The sequence below is a fragment of the Molossus molossus genome, unplaced genomic scaffold, assembly GCF_014108415.1.
Source record: "Molossus molossus isolate mMolMol1 unplaced genomic scaffold, mMolMol1.p scaffold_m16_p_2, whole genome shotgun sequence".
In the NCBI taxonomy this organism is placed as follows: Eukaryota; Metazoa; Chordata; class Mammalia; order Chiroptera; family Molossidae; genus Molossus; species Molossus molossus.
In genome coordinates, this window is record NW_023425355.1 from 76,582,599 (window position 1) to 76,595,321 (window position 12,723).

Here is a 12,723-nt window from a genome sequence, read left to right on the forward strand (position 1 = left end):
CAGATGACATGATATTATACATAGAAAACTGTAAAGACTCGATCAAAAATCTACTAGGCTTAATAAATGAATTTGACAAAGTAGCAGGATACAAAATTAACGTCAGGAAATCGACAGCATTCTTGTACACCAATGATGAACTCACAGAAAGAGAAACTGAAAAAACAATCCCATTTACCATCGTGCCAAAAAAATTAAGATACATAGGAATAAACTTAACCAAAGAAGTAAAGGACCTATTTGCAGAAAACTACAGGTCATTGAAAAAGAAATAGAGGAAGATACAAAAAGTGGAAGCACATACCCTGTTCACGGATTGGGAGAATTAACTTCATTAAAATGTCCATACTACCCAAAGCAATCTATAGATTCAATGCAATCCCCATCAAAATACCAACGACATATTTCATAGAACTAGAACAAATACTTCAAAAGTTCATATGGAACCAAAAAAGACCCTGAATAGCCACAGCAATCTTGAAAAAGAAGAACAAAGTAGGTGGGATCACAATACCAGATATCAGGTTATACTACAAAGCGACTGTAACCAAAACAGCCTGGTACTGTCTCAAGAACAGGCATATAGACCAGTGGAACAGAACTGAAAACCCAGAAATGGACCCCAGGCAATATGCTCAATTAATATTTGACAAAGGTGGCAAGAGCATACAGTGGAGTAAAGACAGCCTCTTTAATAAATGGTGTTGGTAAAATTGGACAGCTACATGCAAAAAAATGAAACTATACCATCAACTAACACCATACACAAAAATAAACTCAAAATGGATAAAAGAGTTAAATGTGACCTGTGAATCCATAAAAATTCTAGAAGAAAATGTAGGCAACAAAATTTCAGACATCGCCCTGGCCAGTTTGGCTCAGGGGTTAGAGCGTCGGCCTGCGGTCTGGAGAGACCCGGGTTCGGTTCCCGCTAAGGGCACATACTTCGGTTGCAGTTTGTCCCCGGCCCTGGTTGGTCGTGCGGGTGGCAGCCACTCGATGTGTCCCTTCACGTCGATGTTTCTCTCTCTCCCTTACTGTCTCTCCCTCCCACTCTATCTGTACAAAAAATGGAAAAATATCCTCGGGTGAGGATAAAAAAAAAAAAAAAAAAATTCAGACATCATACGGAGCAGAATTTTCACTGATACATCACCTAAGGCAACAGAAACAAAGGAGAAAATGAACACATAGGACTACATCAAACTCAAAAGCTTCTGCACAGCAAAAGAAACAATCATCAAAATGGAAAGGCAACCCACTGTATGGGAGAACATCATTGCCAATGATGTATCAGATAAGGGGTTAATTTCCAATATATATAGAGTGCTCATACAACTCAACAAAAGGAAAACAAAGAACCCAATTAAAAAATGGGCAGAGGAGCTGAATAGACACCTCTCCAAACAGGACATACAAATGGCCAAAAGACATATGAAGAAATGCTCAACATCACTAATCATCAGAGAGATGCAAATTAAAACAACAATGAGGTATCACCTCACACCTGTCAGAATGGCCGCCATCAACATATCATCAAACCACAAGTGTTGGCGAGGTTGTGAAGAGAAGGGGAGTCTAATACACTGCTGGTGGGAATGTAGACTGGTGCAGCCGCTGTGGAAAACAATATGGTGTTACCTCAAAAAATAAAAAATTGAACTTCCATTTGACCCAGTGATCCCACTGCTAGGAATATACCCTAAGAAGCCTGAAACACCAATCAGGAAGAATATATGTACCCCCATGTTCATAGCAGCACTATTTACAATAGCTAAGATCTGGAAACAGCCCAAGTGTCCATCAGTAGACGAATGGATAAAACAGCTGTGGTACATATACACAATGGAGTACTATGCAGCGGTAAGAAAGAAAGATCTCTTATCCTTTGAGACAACGAGGAGGGACCTGGAAAGTATTATCCTAAGTGAAGGAAGCCAAGCAGAAAAAGACAAATACCACATGATCTCACTTATATACAGAATATAATGAACATAACAGTCTGAGTAATACAGTAGACCCAGAAACATGGAAGTAGGGCACAGACTGACATCCCTCAGAAGAGGGGGAGGAGGGTGGGAGGGGATAAAGCACAGAACTTATATGCATGTATGCATGACCAATGGACATGGACAACTAAGCCGGGGATGGGACGAGGGTGGGGTGGGGAGGGGGGTGCCAATGGAGTAAAAAAGGTAAAGTATCTGTAACAAAAAAATTAAATAAAAAATTTATATATAAAACAAACAAAAAAAGAAGTCAGCTGAGAACCTCATGGGTCTTCTTTGTAGGTAAGCTGTTACATATCTCTTGCTTCCTTTAAGATTCTCTCTTTGTCTTTAGTTTTTGGCATTTTAATTACTATGTGTCTTGATGTGGGCCCATTTGGGTTCTTCTTACTTGGGACTCTCTGTGCTTCTTGAACTTGAATGCCTTCTTCCTTCACCAAGTTAGCAATGTTTTCTGTCACTAGTTCTTAAAATATATTCTCTAACCCTTGCCCATTTTTCTTCCCCTTCAGGGACCCCTATGATTCAAATGTTATTACGTTTCCAGTTGTCCCACAGGTCTCTTAAGCTATCTTCCTGTTTTTTCATTGTTATTTTCTTTTTTGTTTTCTGATTGGTTAGCTTTTTCTACCCTGTCTTCTAATCACTGATCCGGTCCTCTACTCTGCTGGTTAGTCCTTCCAATGTGTTCTTAATTTCTGCTATGTTATTCTTCATTTGCACTTGGTTTGTTTTCAGTGTTTCTATATCTTTACCCATGGTGCTGATGTCCTTTCTCATGCTGTTGAGCTTCCTCAAGATCATGGCTCTGAATTCTACCTCTGATAATTTGCTTAGCTGTATTCATTGATCTTATCTTCGATAGAGGTTCTCTTGTTCTTTCATTTGGGTTTTGTTTCTTTGTTTCACCATTTTGGCTATCTCAGTGGGTTTTGGAGCTTGCCAAGTTTTCACTGTGGGTGTTGGTGTTGTGCTGTTTGTGGCTCCCTCTCCTGGGTTTGGATGAGCCTGGTGGACCCACGTTAAACACCTCTGTCAATTCTTACTTTTCTCGGTAGATTTGCAAGCCCAGGAAAGGTTCAGTTATCCTCTAGCTTTTACCTGGAGGCTAGTAGTCTCAGTTACTCAGTTCCTTGAAATGTAGCCCTGGTGTTCTGCATAAGAGGATTTCCAGAGGGTGTGATAAATGCTGTTATTAATGATTCTAAATTTGCGTTTCTTAGCCTCACCTTTGAAAGGATGAATCTTCAAGGGGGTGAGGGCTGCTGCTTTTCCTCACAGCTTTGGGAAGGAGCACACTGGCCACCATCCTTTGTGACCGCAACTCAGCAAAAACTCTGAGTGCCCTCCAAATCCCGGGTGTCCCCACAGAGTTGCAGCCCAGTCTGCCCTTTCTCTGCCATAGCCCCCAGGTGAGTGTCTGTGGCTATTTTAGCGCTCTGTCCTGGTTCTCTGTGCTGTGGTGCTGGCTTGGTCTTTATTCCCCAAGGGCGCTGCTCACAGCTAAGACTGCTGCTATCTGTGGGCTCCCAGCCTGCCCCCCTCTCACACCTCCGCAGATCCTACCAGTGTCCCTGGTTATACGGTCCTGTCCTGCTTTTTTCCGAAATTCATCTCTATTTTAGTTGTAATTCCCATTTGATCCTGGGAGATCATCTGGGTAGCTTCTATTCACTCCACCTCTATTTTTACATCCCTCCTTTGAGCTTTTTTATGACAACAAGAAACTATTTTTTATATTTTCAATGCCTCTACACAGTCTAAAAAAAACCCAGGTGTTGCAGAAAGCTATTGTCAATAAGTATGAAAAGCCGACCATCAGTCTGCATTTTGATTTGGCCAACTCCATAAATAGAACTGTAAAAACTAACTTCCTCACCTATCTCTCAGAAGCCTTGGTATATATAACACCAACTTTTGTGGTCTAGCAGCTGACTGCAGCTGAAGCTCCAGTGTCCTGCCAGCAGGAATTGTAAGGAAGCAGTCTTCTGTCCTTTTCACATATAGATATAATGCTACTGTACAATAAAGGGAAGGGAACGTGTTCTTCCTTGCCTATTTTAATTCTGCTGCTCCATTTCTGTGCATGCCCCTCACAAGCCCTTCTTCTCCATTGACCTATTTGTTCCTTCCCTTATACCTCAACCCCTCAGAAACCTCACCATGGCAAATGGACAGAATAACCTCTAGGGCACAGGATAAGACTGCAAAGGAGGAGAGCACATTACTTCTGGGTTTGGTCAGTTGGTCAGCAATTCATGGATCCAGCAGGAAGGGAATGGTAAGAAGGAGTCACTTCTGCCACCTAATACTAAAAAAAGAAAAGAAAAATTAAAGCTCTGGTATCAGCATCTAAATCAGTGCCATGAGCAAGTTGAAGAAATTCAGCTGTCTGCTGAGCTACTTTTTTTTTTTTTCTCACCCGAGGACATTTTTTTTGCTGAAGAGCGGGAGGGAGAGAGGGAAGAAGAGAGAGAAACATCGATGTGAGAGAGACACATTGAGTGGCTGCCACCACACGACCCCACCTGGGGCCAGGGACAAACTGCAACTGAGGTATGTGCCCTTAGTGGGAATTGAACCTGGGGCTCTCCAGTCTGTGGGCTCTAACCACTAAGCCAAACTGGCCAGGGCTCTACTGAGCTTTTAATTATACCTCATAAGACTATCTTTTGCCCATTTGACATTTTTTTCTCCCTTCCAAGACTAGCCTTAATGTTTATTTAAGACCAGTTTTACAGCCCTGGCCGGTTTGGCTCAGTGGTTAGAGCATTGGCCTGCGGTCCAGAGAGACCCGGGTTTGGTTCCCGCCGAAGGCATGTACCTCGGTTGTAGTTTGTACCCAGCAGTTTGTACCCAGCCTTGGTTGGGTCGTGCAGGTGGCAGCTACTCGATGTGTCCCTTTCATATTGATCTCTCTCTCTCCCTCACACTCTATCTGAACAAAAAAATGGAAAAATATCCTCGGGTAAGGATTAAAAAAAAGACCAGTTTTACTTATATCTTCCTATCAGCCCTCTTAATTCATTTTGTTGTTGTTGATCCTCACCAGAGAATATTTTCCCCATTGATTTTCAGAGAAAGTGGAAGGGAGTGAAGGAACAGGAGAGAGAGAAAAAGAGAGAGAGAGAGAAAAAAACATTGATGTGAGACAGACACATCAATTGGTTGCCTCCTGCACTTGCCGCAACCAGGGCAGGGATTGAACCGCAATCCAGATACAGTGCCCTTGACTGGGAATCAAACCTGTGACCCTTCAGTGTGTGAGCCAATGCTCTGACCACTGAGAAACACAGACTGGAGCTCCAGTTCATTTTTTACACTGCAACCAAAGAAATCTTTGGAAGACAAATCAAATCAAATCACTCCCCTGTTTATGACTTTTCAGTAGCTTCTCATTGCTGTTAGGATAAGTCCCAAATTTTGCTTTATCATCATCTACATGGCCCTGAAATCTCTGACTCCTAGCTTCCTCTTTAGCCTCTGAGGGCCTATTCTCCCCTTCACTAACCAAGCTCCACCCCACTAGACACCTTACTTCCCTTGAGTACCCAAAGCTCCTTCTTCCCTGACAGCTTTTGCACATGCAACCATCTCTGTTGGAAAGCTTTCACGTGGCCTTTGCCATTCATCTTTCAGATCTTAGCTTAAATGTCACTTTGTCAGATGAGATATGAGCTCCCTGTTATAGTGCTCTAAACAGCTCATATTAATGGCATTGAAGGTACTGACAAATGAGATTAGTTATCATGGAGAACAGCAGAAGTCCAAGGGGATTGTGGATGATCTAACATTGTTTTGCTTTTCAAAAAGGGGAAGTTAGTGTATTCTAGTAATCATGATATCAAAGGCGAACAAAGTTCTAGAACCAACTATTAAAAGGATGGGGTATCCCGGCCAGTGTGACTCAGTGGTTGAGCGCTGACCCATGCACTAAGAGGTCACTGGTTTGATTCCCAGTCAGGCCACATGCCCAGATTGTGGGCCTGATCTATCCCCAATGTGGGGCATGCAGGAGGCGGCCAATCGATGTTCTCTCTCATCAATGTTTCTGTCTCCCGCTCCCTCTTCTTTCTTTCTCTAAAATAAATAAATAAATAATAAAGGATCGGATATTTTATTACAGTGGAAGGGAAGAGGCAATCACTAGGAACCACAATGAATTCACTAAGATATAGTTTGCCCTTCAAGATTCTGAGAAAATTATTTCTAATTCAGAATTCTACATTCTCCCAAACTATATTGAGAGGATAGCCAGATGAGACATTATGGCATAAGAAGACTAAATATTTATCTTCCATAACAACAAATAATATTTATCTTCATTAAGTGAAAACATATCAGTAATATTATTGAGAAATACTAGAAGAAACAGCTAAAATAATAGAAAGTACTTGCCTCTAGGGGCACAAATTGAGAATGGAAAAGAAGTGATAAGGGACTTCTACCTTTTTCTCTTTTACAAGTCATAACTAACTTTTAAACTGTGTACACGTATTATTTTCATAAAAATAAAAATTAGTTTGAAAATACAAATAGCATTTGTACACACAGACAGGAATTTGGAGAGCATTCTAACCAAGAGAAATGGCAAAAATGTGAATGTAAAACTATTTGTGGACCTATGTAAGTGGACCTGCCTACAGGCATAATGGGTCCGTCCATGTTAAGGATTAATAAACGATAGAAAATTTAAACCTCCCTTCTCAAGAAGCCACTGGAATATGCACTGCATCAGATGAGACAATAAACTAAGTAAAAGGAAGATATGAGACCCAGAAAACAGGTAATGAACATAAAAGAGAGGTGAAGGGAATTTCCCAGATGATAATGAAAGAAAAGTTCAAGATAAATAGCTTTGTGGCATGCCTAGAGAGCAACAAGGCCCAAAGAAAGTAGGAAGATGGAGGGACACAGGAGGGATGTATCTAAAGAAAAAATTAACTGATAGATAACCTGATGTGTTTGACCATGTGGAGAATACTAATTCAGAAAGGTTTTACAATTATATAAGAAATTAATGACGAATTGGTGATTGATATATGTAAAGGCAGCAAACTAACAAAAAACAAGGCAGTTTTTAACTCCAGGAAAAACTGAAAGTTGATCAAGAAAGTAAGTGAAGCATGATAAAATGCTACTTGGCTCCAAAGTAAAAGATAATTACATAGCCATAACAATGAAAACACTGCCTTACTGATATAACAAATTAAAACTCTCTTCTAGGATGAAAGGAAAACAAGTTGGAAAGTTTGGTGTTATAAGAGTCTAAATATCTGTCTTCTATAGTAAGACAGCAATAAGTGCTATCTAAAAATTGAATAATCAAGAAACATCAGTATAAGTACATTATATAGAATTGTGGAAGTAAATACTACAAGAAACAGCTAAAATTATTATTATTATTATTATTATTTTTTTAATCATCCTCACCCGAGAACACTTTTCCATTTTTGTTCAGATAGAGCGGGAGGGAGGGAGAGGAAGAGAGAGAGAGAGAAACATCGACGTGAAAGGGACACATCGAGTGGTCGCCACCCGCACAACCAACCAGGGCCGGGGACAAACTGCAACCGAGGTACGTGCCCTTAGCGGGAACCGAACCCGGGTCCCTCCGGACCGCAGGCTGATGCTCTAACCGCTGAGCCAAACCGGCCAGGGCAGAAACAGCTAAAATTATTAAAAGTGGTTGCTTTAGTAGTACAGAAGTTTGGAGCTTTTTAGGGTTCTGCTCTTTATGTCCTATTAATTGATTTAACTTTTAACTATGAATATGCATTACTTTCAAAAATAAAAATTATCCTGGTAGGTGTGGCTCAGTGGTTGAGCATCCACCCATGCACCAAGAGGTCGCAGGTTCATTTCCCAGTCAGGGCACATACCCAGGTCTCTGACTTGATCCCCATGGGGGAGGGGCAGGAGGCAGCTGATCGATGTTGATGTTTCTCTCTCATCGATGTTTCTCTCTCATCGATGTTTCTCTTTCTCCCTCTCCCTTCCTTTCTCTCTAAAATTAAATTTAAAACACCCATAGGGAGCATTTGAGATCTTCCTTCCTGGCAATGTTGCCACTTTGGCTCAAATAAACTCATAAAAATTCTCTACAAATTTGGATGTTTTTTACATTAACAATTACTGGCAGAATTTTGAAGAAGCCCAATCAGGACCACCCCGTGGATCTGGACCCAGTGCTAAGTACCAGCATGGGCCCACTGTGTCCCACAGGCTTCCCACTTCAAATCGGGGAAACTTGGAAAGGACATAAAGTAAAGACACTCTCAAACCTCGTAGGAAGGGATCTTAACAGGCACCTAACCACTGAAGGGACCCCTACCATTGCTTCTGCCTACAAGGTACAACAGATGTTCCTCTAGGATGAAATCCATAAACATAACCAGTATATTTGAAGGCAAAATTGACAAGATTTGATCACTGATTTAATTTTTGAGACAAAGGAGAGAAGGACTTTTAAAATGACTCTAAGGAATTAAGGTTGGTAAATGGTGCTTATTAGTTTATTCATTTCAACAAATGTTTTTTGAATATTGACTACATCCAAGAAATGTGATGGAGCCATAGTAATGTATTTGAAATATATGATCCCCAGTCTCATAGAGTTTACCATCAGTCATGCATAAGAAAATTATTCAGGGGGAATATCAGTGGAGAAAATTGTGAGTTCAGTTATTACTATGCTGAACTAACAGTAGAATGCTCAAATTAAAATATCCAGTATGCATGGTATTGGAGCTTGGTATAAGATGCTCTAAACCTCAAAAATCTATTCCTCATCAAGGGAAATAAGAACTTAGAAAATCTATTGTGTTTAGTGCTTCAGAAATCCTGCATGAGCTTTAAGAGTGTAGTTGTATTGGAAGCCAAATTACATGAGTTTATCAGTGTAAAAACCATTCATTTGCAAAGCTTAATGGTGGAAGAAAGAAAAAGTGCAATAGCTAGGAGGCCCACCAGGGTTAAGAAACTTTTTTTTAAGCTAAAGGAGACCTATATATGTTTAAAAGCAGAGAAGGATTCTGTATAAAGAAGAAGCTAAAGATTTTATTTTTTTTATTCTCACCCGAGGATTTTTATTGATTTTAGAGAGAAAAGAAGGAAGAGAGAGAAAAACATTGATGTGAGAAACATTGACTGGTTGCTTCCCATTTGTGCCCCAACCAGGGATTGAACCCGCAATGTAGGTATGTGCCCTGACCAGGAATTGAACCCACAACCTTTTTCGTATACATGATGATGCTCCAAACAACTGAGCCACCCAGCCAGGGTGAAAAGCTAAAGACTTTAGAAAGAGAAGATAACTGAGGAAGTTGGGTATGAAATGAAGTAAGAGGGGATGGACTGCAAAAAATGAGGCTCAGGTTTGAGAGGGGACGAAGGAACCTTCTTCCTCTAAGACAGGAAGGAAAGCTGAGAGGGGAGAGAGGTAATCAAATGGTGTTAGAGAAAGAAGATGCACAAGAGTGAACAGTCTCTATCTTTTGAGCAGTACTTAATTTTTGTGAGAAAGGTCAATTGGGGAAGAGGATGGAGCTTTGTAAGGAACCAAATAATTGAATTTGAAGTTCAGATCTAAAAATGAACAAATTAGGGGGGGTATTAAACATCCTTATATCCACCACTTTATACTGTTTAAAATAATTGCAGATTGCACCATCATTCAGTCTTCCTGATCAATTAATTCATATTTTATCTCACCCAAGCCAACATTTAGATACTAAGGCTCAGGCAGAATGTCATCAAAATCCATTAAAAATGGCTCTCTCCCCAGCAGTGATAGTGATTCAAACTCCCTTAACTATCAAATTTAATCTTAATTAATATTTCTGTTGGTGTCTGTTTATTTTTAAGTCATATAGTTCTTAGTGTCTTGCTTTCTAGTATTTTTAATTCCATTTGGTATTATTCAGCAAGTATTTAGTCTGCCTTGCTTGAAAAGTATTTGCAATTTTGGTTTCACTTATATCTTGTCACAAGGTATAACTAGAATACATAAATATGCACAAAACAGAACGAACACAAGATTTTATTGAGGACAAAAATCATGCCTTATTTATCTTTATCCCTTTTTTCCAGGGAAGAGTGTGACACACTGATGAGGTTCAAGAAATATTTACAAAGGAATGAATGATTTTCTTTGTGCTGTTATGGAGAGAGCCCTAAACTGAGATCTAGGAAATGTTTATTCTGACTGAAATCTAGAGTTCCTCTTGGACCAATCACATACATTCTCTGAACTTTATTTTCCCCATTGGAAATTGAAGGGATTGAGTAATTTATTAATTACTTCTGAATTGTTATGCCATTTTTAAGCAGATAAAAATTCAGGTTTCCAAGTAGCCATATTTATATTGCTGTTAGAAACATATTCTAAGTCCCTGGCCAAACCAATTGTCACTGCCTATGAATTAGAGTAGATCTGTACCTCAGATTCTCTCTCCTCAGCACAACTGACAACCATATATGCTATTCAAAGTTCTGTCCTCTGGGAAGATTTCCCTTTCCTATTGTGTTTTCAGAGCACCCTGTGGTCAGATTGTAGTGTTGCAGTCATCCACATTCAGAAGGTGCCATCTTGCCCTGGCCGGTTTGGCTCAGCGGTTAGAGCATTGGCCTGCGGTCCGGAGAGACCTGGGTTAGGTTCCCGCTAAGGGCACGTACTTCGGTTGCAGTTTGTCCCTGGCCCTGGTTGGTCGTGCGGTGGCAGCCACTCGATGTGTCCCTTTCACGTCGATGTTTCTCTCTCTGTTTCTTCCTCTCTCTCCTTCCCACTCTATCTGTACAAAAAATGGAAAAATGTCCTCGGGTGAGGATAAAAAAAAAAAACAACAGAAGGTGCCATCTTAACTATGAAAACTTACGTGTAAATTCGGCTCCTATATTTCTTTTTTATCTTAAGACATTTGGTCATTGATAACTTACCATGAGATCACAGGTATGAATTGATGGAGGGGCAGCAGTATGGCAGGAGGAGTGCCATAGGAGTCTGGGCCACCTGCTCGTTAAATTAACATGCCTTCAGAGCCTGATCATGCTTCATCCCACATATACACCTTCCACAACATGATGGAATACTTCTGGGTACCACAGACTCTATGGCTAGGCAGATTAGATAACACTGGTTGTGATGGGAAACCTGTGTCTTTATCCTCACTTTACCAGGCAGTCTCCACCAGAAATCATCAGCCGACCAGGAGATTCTCGTCAAATGGAGAGCTCCCAGAAAAATAGGGAAACAATTGAGGTGAGCAAGATGGACATCCAAACAGGTATCTTCTAGACTTTCTCAAGCTCCCATTCACCCTGCTTTTAACACTGCCTTTTCCTAGACCCTGCCCCAAGAGCCCAGGGCTCTGCTGTAATCCACCCCCCCCCCCCTGTGAATAGATGAATAAGATCTGATAAACCTCTTCAATCTAAGAATTGGGAAACTTTTAAAAGTGTTTAGATGTTTATAAAGAACCACAGGGAATGAGCAATGCTGAGCCCCAAAAATGAGTTTATGGTAATGGAATTTAATATCAATAAGTAAATTATTTGGATGTGTGCATGAGGGTTCACTCACCTTATACCTTTCAAATCACCTTGTAACTGGCAGCTACTCTGCCTGATAACTTGTGCTTTATAGTTGTTGGGAGGGTCAAGTTTACTCTCTGTTTCAATCTACCTTTAAATATTCAATACCTCTTCTTTACCCCACCCTCCCTACATCATACCACCATACCTGTGGTTTATGAAAATTATCCTAGTCAATCCTGGGTTGAACAGAGAATGCCCAATAATAATAAAAACAAAAACAAAACTAAACCCATCAAATAAATTAAGTACTTACATTGTACTTTTCATTAACATTCAGAGTAAAACTACTCCCTCCTCTTTGTATATACAAACTTAGAGGTAGCCCAGAAGCACCCAGGCAACAAGATGGAATATGGACTTCAAAGAAACAATGGTCTTGTCATTCTTCACAGGAAGTTAATTAGCACATCTCCCCTAAAACACTGCTAAGACTATAATTGGCAGTATCTCAACTCCTGCTCAGCTATAAGTCATAATTAATAATTAAGCTATTTCTCAGGTCGTTTACATTCTGTATCTACAGGGAAATCTTTTATTTAATGACTGTTTTACTTTACCATGGGGGTTTAGCCAGATCTGATCTCTAAGAGTCTCCAGCAGACACACTCCTCTCCTAATCCCAATGCTGTAATACAAATAACTTAGGTTAAAGGAACAGAAAAGTTATAAAAGGGTGAACAAGAGTTTATAGAACAAGTATGTATATATTTGACAGATATTGTCAAATGGAGAGCTTTTCTTTCCTTTAAAGAATTCACTAGATCATGTCCTTCCTTTTTTTCTTTGGACTGCCATCCTGTCATTTCTCAGTCTACCAGATATTAGGTGTTCCCTAAAGCGTAAGCCTCTTGATAATTGCCTTGATTCAATCTACTTTATAAATGATGCTTCCTGGATGGTGTACATATTTGTAATATATAAAGAGGTCCTGCTATCAGCAATTTGTATTTAATAGAGAGATTTGAAGCTACTTTACTTTTTAACATTCTGTAAAGTGCCATATTAATATTAGTTATTGTTATTATTTGGTTGAAAAAGTCAGTATCTTCTTTGGTTAAAACCACAGCTGCCTCCAGAATATATGGTAATTTCCCTAATCAGCTATTATTCTTGGCTCAGA

At 40.0% G+C, this 12,723-nt stretch overlaps 1 long non-coding RNA gene across 1 annotated transcript; it reads left to right on the top strand.

Annotated features, from left to right (window-relative positions):
- Positions 1 to 3,375: 3,375 nt before the first annotated feature.
- Positions 3,376 to 11,281, top strand: LOC118635609. The gene is made up of 3 exons (XR_004960541.1): positions 3,376 to 3,421; positions 4,163 to 4,290; positions 11,187 to 11,281. It is a non-coding gene; the product is annotated as an uncharacterized LOC118635609 (long non-coding RNA).
- Positions 11,282 to 12,723: the final 1,442 nt, after the last annotated feature.